Source organism: Talpa europaea (assembly GCF_964194135.1).
Source record: "Talpa europaea genome assembly, chromosome: 12".
In the NCBI taxonomy this organism is placed as follows: domain Eukaryota; kingdom Metazoa; phylum Chordata; class Mammalia; order Eulipotyphla; family Talpidae; genus Talpa; species Talpa europaea.
In genome coordinates, this window is record NC_140079.1 from 43,349,264 (window position 1) to 43,361,731 (window position 12,468).

The following is a 12,468-nucleotide window of genomic DNA, read 5'->3' on the forward strand; positions in this document are numbered from 1 at the left end:
TTAGAGTCTTCAAGGCTGTCAGTTTCTCAGAATTTCCTTACTTTTAGTGATCTTGAAAGTTCTGAGGAGAAATGGTCAGGAATTTTATAATATGTCTCTCAATTGGGACTTGCCTGATACTTTTCTCAGTTGAATGAGTTAAGGAGTTGTGGATAGAAATCACACAACTATTTATTGTCATATTTATCACAATACATGAAGGGAATATCCTATCAATAGACTCACCACTGTTCACTTTGACAATGATCACTTGCAGACTGTCATATTCTGTCTGGGAAAGCTGCTCTTTTTTTCCCTGCTCAAGCTGTACTCCCCATAAGTAAGTTACATGTGTAACACACACTTCAGGAAAGGACCCTTGTGTTCCAACTCCTTGAGACTGCAATATATGTAAATCATTTGAATTTCTTACCTTGGAGGTTTTGTCTGTTTTTATTTATTTATTCATGTAAAACTATTAGTTTATTATCTAATTTACTGTCATTTGTTTTTACGAGCATCTACTCATAGATATTTGTTTCATACATTGTGTCATATCATTTAATTATTAATTATTCTGTTGCTCAAATTATTCTACTCTGGGGCTTGGAAGTTCTTTGAGATATGCCCTGTGTCCCATTGATATATTCCTATCTGGGCTTTTTAATACTACCTTACATTCTGGCACTCCAAGTTTCTCCAAGCTAATCTTATATATCCCCTGTTCCAGACCTTGAAGCAGTCAAGTCCCAAGGAATACCACTCCTTCACTCACTGCTCATAGAGTGAAGCGTATACACATATAAAGGTGTGAAACTGTACTCCTAAAATTATACCATTTTTAGTGAATGGTAAATCAATAAAATCTGAATTAAAAAAAAAGAGAGAAGGCATTTTGGAATCTTTATGTCCTCTTTGATGACAAGCAATAAATTATATGTGTTTACAAGCTTCTGTATATCTTGTGTATAACCTGTGTATAAATGTCTGCAACTCAAATCCTTTACCACATGGATTATTCTAGCCTCCTCTTGCTTATTTGTAAACTCCAAAATAACAGTGGGAATCCTGGTTTCCCATTTTTCTACTTAATTGTTCCTTCCAGAATTGTTAAACCATACACCCACACATGGCAGAATACAAATTTATCAAAGTACTGTAATTATGCACAGCTCTTTAACCTATGATTTTACAAATTCCACTTGTTTCCAATATTGCATAATTCAAAACTTGTTCCTCTCAAATCCTTCAGCAAGTTGTTTCATGCATTTGAAATACAATTAGGTTGTTTTTCTGCTTTATACATTCCATTTACACATACATTAAGGTTGCTCTGTGCTATAAGTTCAATGTTTCTTTTAGATAACATTTGTTGAATGACAAAAATTTATGCCTTCATGCACAATAAAGTTCCCCCCATTTTGTATATATCCCAACCCGTAAACATTGTATGTGTTTTTTTTTATCAGTAATGAAGGATTAAGGAGATGAAATAAGATCTCAAACCTTAAAACAAGAAGAAAAGGAGATTAAAACATGGAATCCTGAAAAACAGATACATCCCAGCAACATGAGCTTTCCTTAGCTGATCATTGGTTTCTAGAGAAAGGATTTCCATCAAAGAGAGGAAATGACAAGAACTATGAAACGTGTGTGTTATTGGAGACTGGGCAACTAAATCAGAGTTAGGAAGATGTTCAGCATTAGCCCCCAGGCATGCCTAGGCATGTTCAGGCACATCCATTTCTGGAAACAAGCTGAAACAAAGTTGGCCTGCCACAGACTCTGAAGGATTGGGGTGTTGGGTTCAGTGAGAATGGTCCTTGGGTGACTTCTGGTAAAGTTTCATCAGAGCTCCCCTTCAGCAGTACAAATTGAGTTTATCCAGGAAATGAAGACATTTATTTGCACAGACACAGGCAGACAAAACTTCTTTTAAAAGGATACAATTATTAGGAAAAGGAGAAAAGAAAGAGAGGCATCTGCATGATTACAGGGTAAGAGGAGATCTATCTTACCAGTGCAGAAATCGTACTAATACAGTGTCCCTTGGGAGAAGGGTGTTCATTCCTTTGAGAAATTGTTTTCTAATGTTAAATTAATTATTTCTATTGTGTGGCTAAGTTGATAAGCAGGGACCAGTGATTCTCTAAAATGGCCCTCCATCTCCATATCCCCACCTCTGTTTTGCTATCCAGACACTCTCCCCAGTGTTCTGATACCTGCTCTAGGAGTTGGCCCTAAGGACACTTCCTTTCTATAGCTGATTTAAGTATGATAATCATTTCTTGCCCTCCTCCAGTTTCTGGTCTTGAGACATCTCCATCCTAAATGTTTTATTCTTACCATGTATGATTGAAACTCATCTAATCATTGTTTAATTAAAATTCCACCTGGTTTGCACGTTATTGGGAAAATTGGTACCCAGTTTATCTAACCTGATTTTCATAGACGGCCTCCAATGAGCATGAGATGGACTTCTAAACCTGATTTGCATAGCTGTTCCGAGAGTAAACTAAACTGTCATATATATATGGTGTGTGTGTGTATGTGTGTGTGCATGTACATATATATCATGTCATTGTTCATTTTTAAACAATGTTTGCTTCCCCCCTTTGTGTAGTACCCATGTAATTTTCTTCACCAATGCACCTGTGTACCATCACCACAGTCCCCTGTGCTCCTCCCTCCCTCTCTTTTATCCCTCTGCCTCCTCCTCCTGTGCAGGATGTCTCTGAATTGCAATAGTTTGTTTTGTTTTGTTTATAATAGGTAAAACTCATGTCATTCACACCAACATGGATGGAGCTAGAAGGAATTATGCTCAGTGAAATAAGTCAGAAGGAAAAAGTAAAATATCGAATGGTTTCAATTATAGGCGGAATATAGAGGAACCAAATAAGACATCAGGGGGAAATTAATAACAATAAAAACTAAACTGTCTTTTCTACTGAATATAAGTCCTACCCAATCCAGGAGTGCAGACATATTATTCAAAGAATATTGACTCAAATATCACAGTTAATCATATTTTACCTTATAAAAAGGAAAATTAGTCATGATTATCCATTAATAGTACTATCCTCTTAAACTTGAAGAGGGAGAAAAAAATAACAACTATCAGAATGTTGAATATGCTATGCTCAGTCTTGGAATCTGGAGGAAGGACCATGAATCAAGGACACAGAAGGACAGTATTTCGAACTGGAGTTAGAAAAGTCATAGAGTCTCTCCTGAGCTTCCAGAAGTAAACCAGTCTTGTAGGTACTTTTTTTTTTAAAGATCTATTTATTTGTTTGTTTGTTTGTTTATACAACAGCTGGGATGCAGTTCAGAGATGAGGTGGGTGAGAGGATTCACCAGAGACAGATTGTGGAGCAGAAAAGGTGGATATACTGAAATACATTGCTAAGGGGAGCAGTGGGCGAGTCAGGAGAGGTCTGCTTCACCATGTGGGTCCCCTTCCTGGTCAGGGATCCAACTCATGCTTCGGTGGATGTGGATATCTTCACTGTGGATAGCTTCATCCTAACACCTTGTGCCACCAGGGAGGCCCTGAGGCACTTTGATATTAACCCAATGAGACCCCAGGTTCTGACATTCACTACTCTAAGAACACATATTGTTTGCTTTAGTGTGGATGTATTTTATGGAACCAATGAGAATCTAATATACAAAATTATTAAATAAAATTTGGAGAGGTGGAACAAAGAAATGGTGGAATAGCCTCTTTCTCCAAACTCTTCTTCAGCACAGATGAAATAGCAATCTTGACACACACATCTCCTCCACAGCTCATTGACAACATGGCTGTTTGACTCACTTCTTTCGATAAGATGGGTGCTCTGTTATTTAGTAAGTTTCAAGACAGATAAAGATGAGGAGAGTCTTAGACAGAGTTGTGACCGTTCCTGGCAGAGTGACAAACTTGGAGCAATTATAGGCTCTGGTGCTCCAGGACTGGAACGGGGGCCTCAGAGAAGTATGAAGCAAAGTAGACACATAAATCACTGGAATAGAATTCAGAACCTAGGGAAAACAAAAAACAAAAACCTGTACAGACACTTAACCTACAATAAAGGAATGGCGTGCATACACTGAAACAAAGAAAATTTATTCAATAAATGGTAATGAGAAAATTGGACAGCCCAAAGCTAAAGAGTGAAATTAGACCACTCACACACCATACATGAAAATCAACTCTTAATGGATGAAAGACTTAGATGTAAGATCTGAAACCATAACATATATAAAAGAAACAGAAGAAATACACTCTTGCACCAACTTCACAAATCTCTTCAAGGACACATTCTAAGCAGCAAGGAAAACAATGGAGAATATAAATAAGTGGGACTTCATCAAATGAAAGCCTGTAGAGTACACAAGATAGTAACCAAAATGAAGGGATAAATATTTGTACATTATCCATCTGACAGGGATTGATATTGATGGTATTCAGAGACCTTATATAACTAAACAAATAACCAAACATAAAACGGACAGAAGATCTAAGTAGATATTCTTCTAAAGAAGACATCACTTGGTCAATAGACATGAAAATATGTTTGCCATTTGTTATCAATTACCATCAGGGAAATGCAGATCAAAACACAATGAAATTTTCTTTGTTTCCTTGTCTCACACATGTGAGAATGGCCATAATAAAAACACCAAAATCAACAAGCGCTGGAAAGGTTGTGGGGAAAAAACTACCCTTCAACAATATTGGGTGAATCTAGACAGGTCCAGACTCTCCGGAAGTTGTGTTGAAGTTCCTCAAAACACTAAAACAGGATGTGCCCTATCTATCTATCTATCGATCTATCGATCGATCTATCTATCTATCTATCTATCTTTCTATAATGTACTCAGTGGTTAAAAAGATAGAATCATGACTTTTGTGAAAATGTAGATATAGCTGGAAGGGATTACAAAAATTAAATAAATAAATGATCTTCCCTGGTGCCACAAGGGTTAAGATGCAACCTATGAAGCTATCTGCAGCCACTGCAGCAGGAGTTTGATCCCCAGCCAGGGAGCTACCCACATGGCACAGCAGACCTCTCCTGACTTATCTGCTTCTCCCTTCAGCAGTGTATTTCAGTCTAACTGCCTGTTCTGTTCCCCACTCTGTCTCTGGTGAATCCTCTAGCTCTCCCATACCTCTAGTCTGTACCCCAGTTCTTATATGCATAAATAAATAAATCTTTTAAAAATAGTAAAAAAAAAAAGTCAGAAGGGGAGGGAAAGATAAATGTCAGATGTTTTCACTTACATGTGGAATACAGAGAGACCAAACAGAACATTAGACAAAGAAAATCTTAGTAGCTGACTATTATCTGGGCAACTGAGAGGAGAGGAGAAGGAGAAAGGAGTAAAAACACTAGGGGCAAGAGCACATTGAACTATGAGTGAGGCTCCCAGAAGGGGGATGTGATAGTCTGGGAGCAAAGTGGAGTACAGAGCTCAGAGTACGGAGCTCAGGGAGGATTCCTGGGACTTAGGTGGTGAGTTGGTGAAATAGAATGCAATTTGTATGTGTGTGTGGGGGGGGGGGGACCCTCGCTGGTGGCAGGGAACAAACCAGCACTGCAGAGGCTGCAACCTTGCAGCCCAGAGCTCAACTGCTCCGCCACGAGGGGAGGCCACATGCAATTTTTTTAAGAAAAGATTTATTTATTTATGCATACAAGAACTGGGGTGTAAGTCAGAGGTGTGGGTGTGAGAGGATTCACTAGAGAGAATGAGGACCAGAACAGGCAAATCTACTGAAATACACTGCTGAGGGGAACACTGGGCAAGACAGTAGAGGTCTGCTGAGCCATGTGGGTCACCTCCTTGGCTGGCCAGATCCTATTTGTGCTACAGTGGCTGATGATAGCTTGATAACTGTGTGTCTTTAACCCCTGTGCCACCAGGGAGGCCCTAGCATGTGATTATTGAGGTGTAAACTTATACCACTTAGATCTATATCATGATATAAATCAATAATTTCTCTATAAAAACAAGGAAAACTTGACACCTGTGTGACAATATGATAAAAAATGCATCATTAAATATATGCCCACCACTTGCTTTATATGTTTGTGTCTAAATTCTATGTTCATTTATTTACATGTTAATTCGAACATTCATTGTTTTTTTGTTTTTTTTTTAATGGAGGCATGTTTTTATTTATTTATTTGGTTGTTTGTTTGTTTATACATGCACTGGGTACATTCAGAAGCGTGGGAGGGTGAGAGAATTCACCAGAGCCAGAGCGGGGAGCAGAGCAGGCAGAAGGACCAAAGTACACTGCTGAGGGGAGCAGCGGGCGGCAGGAGAGGTCTGCGCGCCATGTGGGACCCTCCTCTGGTGGCCGGGGAGCACCCGGGGATAGAACCGGCGCCGCAGAGGCCGAGGGCAGCTTCGCAAAGCAGCGCTCAACCGCTGCGCCACTGGGGAGGCCCCACTCATTGTTTTTGTTTCTAACCTCTCCAACTTTCTGTCAAGTTTCTTTTCAACATAAAATATGAGATTATCTGAGCCTGTTGTGTACACACATCTGTGCATGTTTATATAAAATAAACCCTTTTTACAAATACATAGATAAATACACATACCAAAAAACTTAACTATGAACATTTATTTTATATTCAACAAAAAAAGTTCACACATACCATTTCTTGCAGCTACATTCATCTAAAGTGATAGTTGTTATCCCACATTACCTTCAAAAATAAAGAAAATGAGTTTCTGGGAAAATGCATTTTTAAGAATTCATGAAATTCAGATAAATCTTACCACACACTTTCTTGAATTAGACACAAATGGAAATATACAACATGTATTATAGTTTTGTATGACTCTATTCATAAAAAGCTACATTGCAAATATGTACAACTTATATTATTCTGTATATGCTAATAAATACTTAAAAGGAAAAAGTTTTAAGATTCCTGCATCACAGTAAGGTTAACCAAACAGGTGACTGATTCAAGTGAGCAGAGGTGAGAGCTATTGCTTCTACTTCAAAACAAAGGGAAATAGTAGATGTGAAATAGAAATCACAGAAATAAATGAAAGAAATTCATATTTGATAGTTTTTTTCCTGAAGAAATAGATAAGAGTAGATACATAAATATGGTGAATTTTGCATATACTCCTGACCTCCCCCAGGCACAGGCATCTCCCTGGACTAAACTCAGAAGCACTACATAGAGACTCAGACTGCCTGTGAAACCCTGCAGAACCCAGCTGGGGCAGAGCAGCTCATCACACACTCTTCCTGGTCCTCAAGGCATGTAGGATGGTATGTCAGTAGCAGTAGATGATACCATAGTTACAGTGAATGGAAGTGAGGGGAGTTATAACCTGCACTGCTTTGGATTTCTCTTGGCATTCATTGTTATATTAGTTTCAGACAACTGTATTTAAAAATTCTATGCAGCTAATTTCCAGGTAACTAGAAGAGGTGGTGTTTTTGTAGGAAAATTATGACCCAAATTGCATTTCCAGACAAGAATTGAAGATCTCTTATAGTCATCCTTTCATTACAAAAGATGATATAATTCTGCATGTAATGGAGATATGTAATTATGATAATATAATAGCATTAACTCACTGGCCTTTTCCTTATGAAAAAAATGAGGGAAGTTTTTTCCTTTAAGTGTTAAAGAAGCAGTCTTAGCATTAGCAGCATTGGAAGATTTCAGAGACATAACAATACATCAAAAACATTTTTTTCAATTCCCATCACTTTTATCTCCCTTATTCACAGATGTGTATCCTGATTATCTGTAGAAGTAGATGTACTGCATGAAATGAGAACATTTTGCATTGTAATATAATATATATATATATAATTAAAATTTCTCACCATATTGAAGATTATCGGTGATCCTAAGGTCATAGCAGGTCAACAAATTTATTAAAGCATGTCTCTCAGTGAAGACTTGAATGTGTGATAATCATGTTGGCTTGTACTAAGGGAAGCTTCACATACACTGAGCTGAAGGAGAACAAGATCCTAAGGAGGAGAATAAAACCTACTGTGCTATGGAGTCTACTGTAAGTTAGTGTCCTTGTTGTCAGAAGGGTGGCTAATATAGTGAACACAAAAGGATGGCACACTCAAAACTGAAGAGCTTTGTTATAGTCCTTCCTCTGTTATAAAATAATATAAGCTTCCTTGTTCATCAGGTGAAGTTTGCTTGCCATAGGAATAGCAGAACTTGACTTTTAACTACAACAAACAAAAAGTATATTTGGTATGTGATATGACATTGGGAGGAATCATTGTAAGAAATTCATGTTGTCATATTAAATGAATGGGAATGTCTAAATTTTTCTGGTGTTAGATTGGAATAAGTTTGGGCAATTAGGAAAACCACAAAGGGAATAGCTGTTAAACATCAAAAGGGCTTAAGAGTTTAGTAAGGTGAGTTACATCAATAACACAGAGAAATTGAGGTCCAAGAGGAAATTCCATGATGTGAAAAAAAAGCAAGTTCCACTTCTTAGTTTGATCAATTAAGTCCAATTTCTGACAATTAGTCCCCAAAGTCTAAAATTATGGGTGCTTCTTCATCCCTGGAACAATTGTCTTTTTGTATTTTTCTTTGCAATGAATGTTGTCAGGGCACTCTTTATGTGTTTGTTCCTCAGACTGTAGATGAAGGGGTTCAGCATGGGTGTGGGCACACTGTACATCACCGAGGCTATTGTACTTGAAAGTGATCTGTGGGGAGCAGCAGAGCTAAGGTACACTCCCAGGGATGTGCAGTAAAATAAGGAGACAGCTGAGAGGTGAGAAGCACAGGTGGAAAATGCTTTATACTTGCCCTGAGCTGAGGAGATTCTACGAATGGAGGAAACTATCTTAGAATAAGAGTAAATACCAAAGAAGGAACCACTACCAATTATGATAACCTCAAAATATATCACCATATTATTGAGCAAGGTGTCAGAATGGGCCTATTTGATCACCTGATTGAATTCACAGAAAAAGTGTGGAATTTCCACTTTTCTGCAGAAGGGTAGTCGTAACAACATTAGACTTTGTATTAAGGAATACAGAACACTGATGATCCAGATTACCAGAACCAGGAGTCCACACAGCTGGGGGTTCATGATGACCATGTAGTGCAGGGGGTGGCAGATGGCCACAAAGTGGTCATAGGCCATCACGGTCAGGAGGAAGACATCCAGTCCTGTGAACAGTTTGAAAAAATACACCTTGGTGATGCAGCCTTTGTAGGTAATGACTTTGCTCTGAGTCTGGATATTGACCGACATCTTTGGGATAGTAGTGGATATGAAACATATGTCAGCAAAAGACAGGTTGGAGAGGAAGAAGTACATGGGGGTGTGGGGTTGGAGTCTGAGCTGACGGCCAGGATGATGAGAAGGTTTCCAAATACAGTGATCAGATACATGGTGAGGAATAGTCCTGATATGAGGGGTTGGAGTTCTTCTTCCTCTGAAAATCTCAGCAGAAGAAATTCTGAAATTTGTGTACAATTGACTGGTTTCATGTAGTATAGGTGACTTCCAGGAAAAAGGGAAATCACAAGACAACAAGACTTATTTTCAAAAACTTAAATCACTAACCTACTTGAATTGTATAATATTCTTTGTATGACTTCCTTTAGGGGAATCCCCAGTGACACATCACCCCAGTCATTTTTTTTTTTTTGCCTATAAGATCACGTGTGAGACACTTTTAATAATAAATTATTTTATTTCAGGGATATATCAATAAACTGAATGCTCGCTGTGATTTGGCACTTTCTAGGCAATGAATTAAGGCATTATAATACAAGGTTCCAATTCAATTGTGAATAAGGAATACATCTCCAAAAAATAAAATTGTAAAACATTTTAGATGGTAATTGTTGGAACTAAGAAAAAGAAGCCAGTTATAAGATAGAGAGTGATTAAGGGATTTAGTTTTTCTTGGTTATTTCAATAGGACTTGGAGACCTGTGGACATACCACATTTGAACAAAGACCAAAGGTTAGAGAGGGCAGGGACACTCAAGGTTATGTGGTGTCATGTGTGCCCAGCAGAAAGTACAGCCAGAGCACAGTCCTTGAAGATGATCTTGCTTCAAATATTCAAGTTAAAAAAAATGTGAAGCCATCTGCACAGAAAAAGAAAATATCAGTAAAACAAAAAATGTACTCCTGAATTGGGCGGGGGGAGGAGAAACATGAGGAGTAGGAGAAAAAGGGGAGAAAAAGACGGGTGGGTGGAAAGGAAAATTAATGAGTAAAGAGAAAAATAGCTAATAAGATAGGTGTCCTTCAGAGAATGGGACCAGTAGCCTTCTTAACCCTGATTATATTTTCTTCATACTCAACAAAAATGGTAAAAAAATACTCAAGTAAGAAAATGTGCTATTTTAGTGATATGTTTATGATAAGTATCTTGCATATCGTACACTCAAGTGAAAATGGGCCCTGTTTCTGCGTGTCAGCTCAAGTGACATTTTGCCTGGTCTTTCTGTGGTGAAATCTGTCCTGTGCATTCTATGATGTTTGCAGCATCCTGCTCTCCCCTCTCCCCTTGCTTTGAGCCTGCCTTAAATGTTTGTTGACAGTGTTCAGTGTCCCTGGGGGACAAAGTAGCCCACTTAGAATCATGCTTTGAACTAAATCTCCACATAATTTATAAACCTTGTTATAATAACAATGTACTACTAATAATAATTTAATGAAATAAAAGTGTGATCACCATTGCATTTTACACTGAAATATTATACAGATACTGAAATAATTGCAACATTATTTAATGAAACAAAAGAACAACACAGGGATCTATTGCTTTTGGGCAAAGGCAAATTGCTTCTCAGGTTAATGTTCTTGGCTGCATTTCTCTCTCCTGAGGGTCAACTGGGTCTCTGGGCTCACCTGGACTGGATCTCTGTAAGGGTCTCATGTGGAGATCTGAATTCCTTATTGGATGGAAGTGGTAGAGACCGGATATCTGTACCCAGATGAGACAGCAGGGAGGAATGAACTATCTGTGTGCTAAGCAGGTATGGACACAAACACACACACAACAAAAGCATGCCTCTTCCAGCCAAAGTTTATATATGCTGGGAGTCAGCCTATGTGTTTACAGCTCTCTGTCCGCTCATTGGTCACATTTTCTTGTTACTCCAGCTTCTATGCTCACAATTCCCCTGTGGAAACTGTTCTGGACAGCAATGGAAGATTTCCCTTTTCCCAAGAGGTTAAGTTTGAAATCATGTTAATCCATTTTTTTTTCACTCCTCTATGAACTTGCCTCCTTTTCAGATCTGTAAATATCTAGTACATTATCTGTTTTCAGATTCATTCATTCATTCATTCATTCATTCATTCATTTTTAAAGATTTATTTATTCATTTACATACGAACTGGAGTACAACCCAGGTGCATGGGAGGGTGAGTGGATTCACTAGAGACAGAGTGGGGAACAGAACAGGCAGACTGATGAAATACACCGCTGAGGGGAGTAGCGGGGGTTACATGGGAGGTCTGCCACACCATGTGGGACCCTTGCCAGTCATCCGGGATTGAACCAGCACTGCAGAAGCTGCAGACAGCTTCATAGCACTGCACTTAAATGGCTGCATCATCAGAAGAGGCCTTGCTTTCAGATTTAAATGTTCTGAACAAGTCCAAGATTAAATAACGGGTCTGGTTTATGTTTCTCGTGTCTACAAAGCTTTGGGTGGTGCTGGGAACATAACTCCTGGTATCTAGACAGTTGCTGTCATCCTTCACAGCAGGGTCTCAGCCTGAGACTTGTGATAATAGAACACAGCACTGAACTCTTAAGCTCCATGACCCTTTGCTAAAATTATTAGACTCTTCATACTTTTGTTACATTAATAGCTATAATTGTGTCCCTAATTATAGTCTTTATTAATTATATATTACATAGGTCATTTTATTCACTATATTCTGACTTTTAATTTATAAAGGGAGTCTGTAATTTAATTTTAAGACATCAATTCCATGAGGACCTACATTTCTGAACTCCATTCTCCATTGCAGACAGCGTTCTTTGTGGGGTTTTGTCATTTGCCCAAAGTTAAATCCATCAGAGTGATGGCACTTAATTGCAGTTCTGTGAGGACACTTCTGTTCTGGGACCCAGCTGTCTCAGTGGGGGAAGCCGGCAGGACAGTGGTATCCTATCGGCCCTGCTGTTCCACCACAAGTCAGGTGTGGTCGTTGCTCCTCAGAGCTCAAGCTGCCATTTATAATGGACCAATCAGGTGCAAGCTGTGAGCTGACTGGTGCTAAATGGTCTAGTCAGACTTGTGGGTGAGAGGATATAAGCCAGTGTTGGAGGGAGATAGAGGGAGCCCTGGGAAAAAGGAGATGATGATCCGAGCCCTGAAGGAAAGGAAATGATGACCAGGGCCCCTGAAAAAGGAGAGATGACACCAACCCCTCAAGGAAAAAAAAATAGTTCCCGCCTCTGAAGAAAGAGGACAAGAAGCATCCAGCATC

General features: G+C 38.8%; 1 pseudogene across 1 annotated transcript; it reads right to left on the bottom strand.

Moving 5' to 3' along the window:
- Positions 1–8,544: 8,544 nt before the first annotated feature.
- LOC311181542 (olfactory receptor 7A10-like) lies at positions 8,545–9,494 on the bottom strand (annotated as a pseudogene). The gene has a single exon. The product of its transcript is annotated as an olfactory receptor 7A10-like (transcript).
- Positions 9,495–12,468: the final 2,974 nt, after the last annotated feature.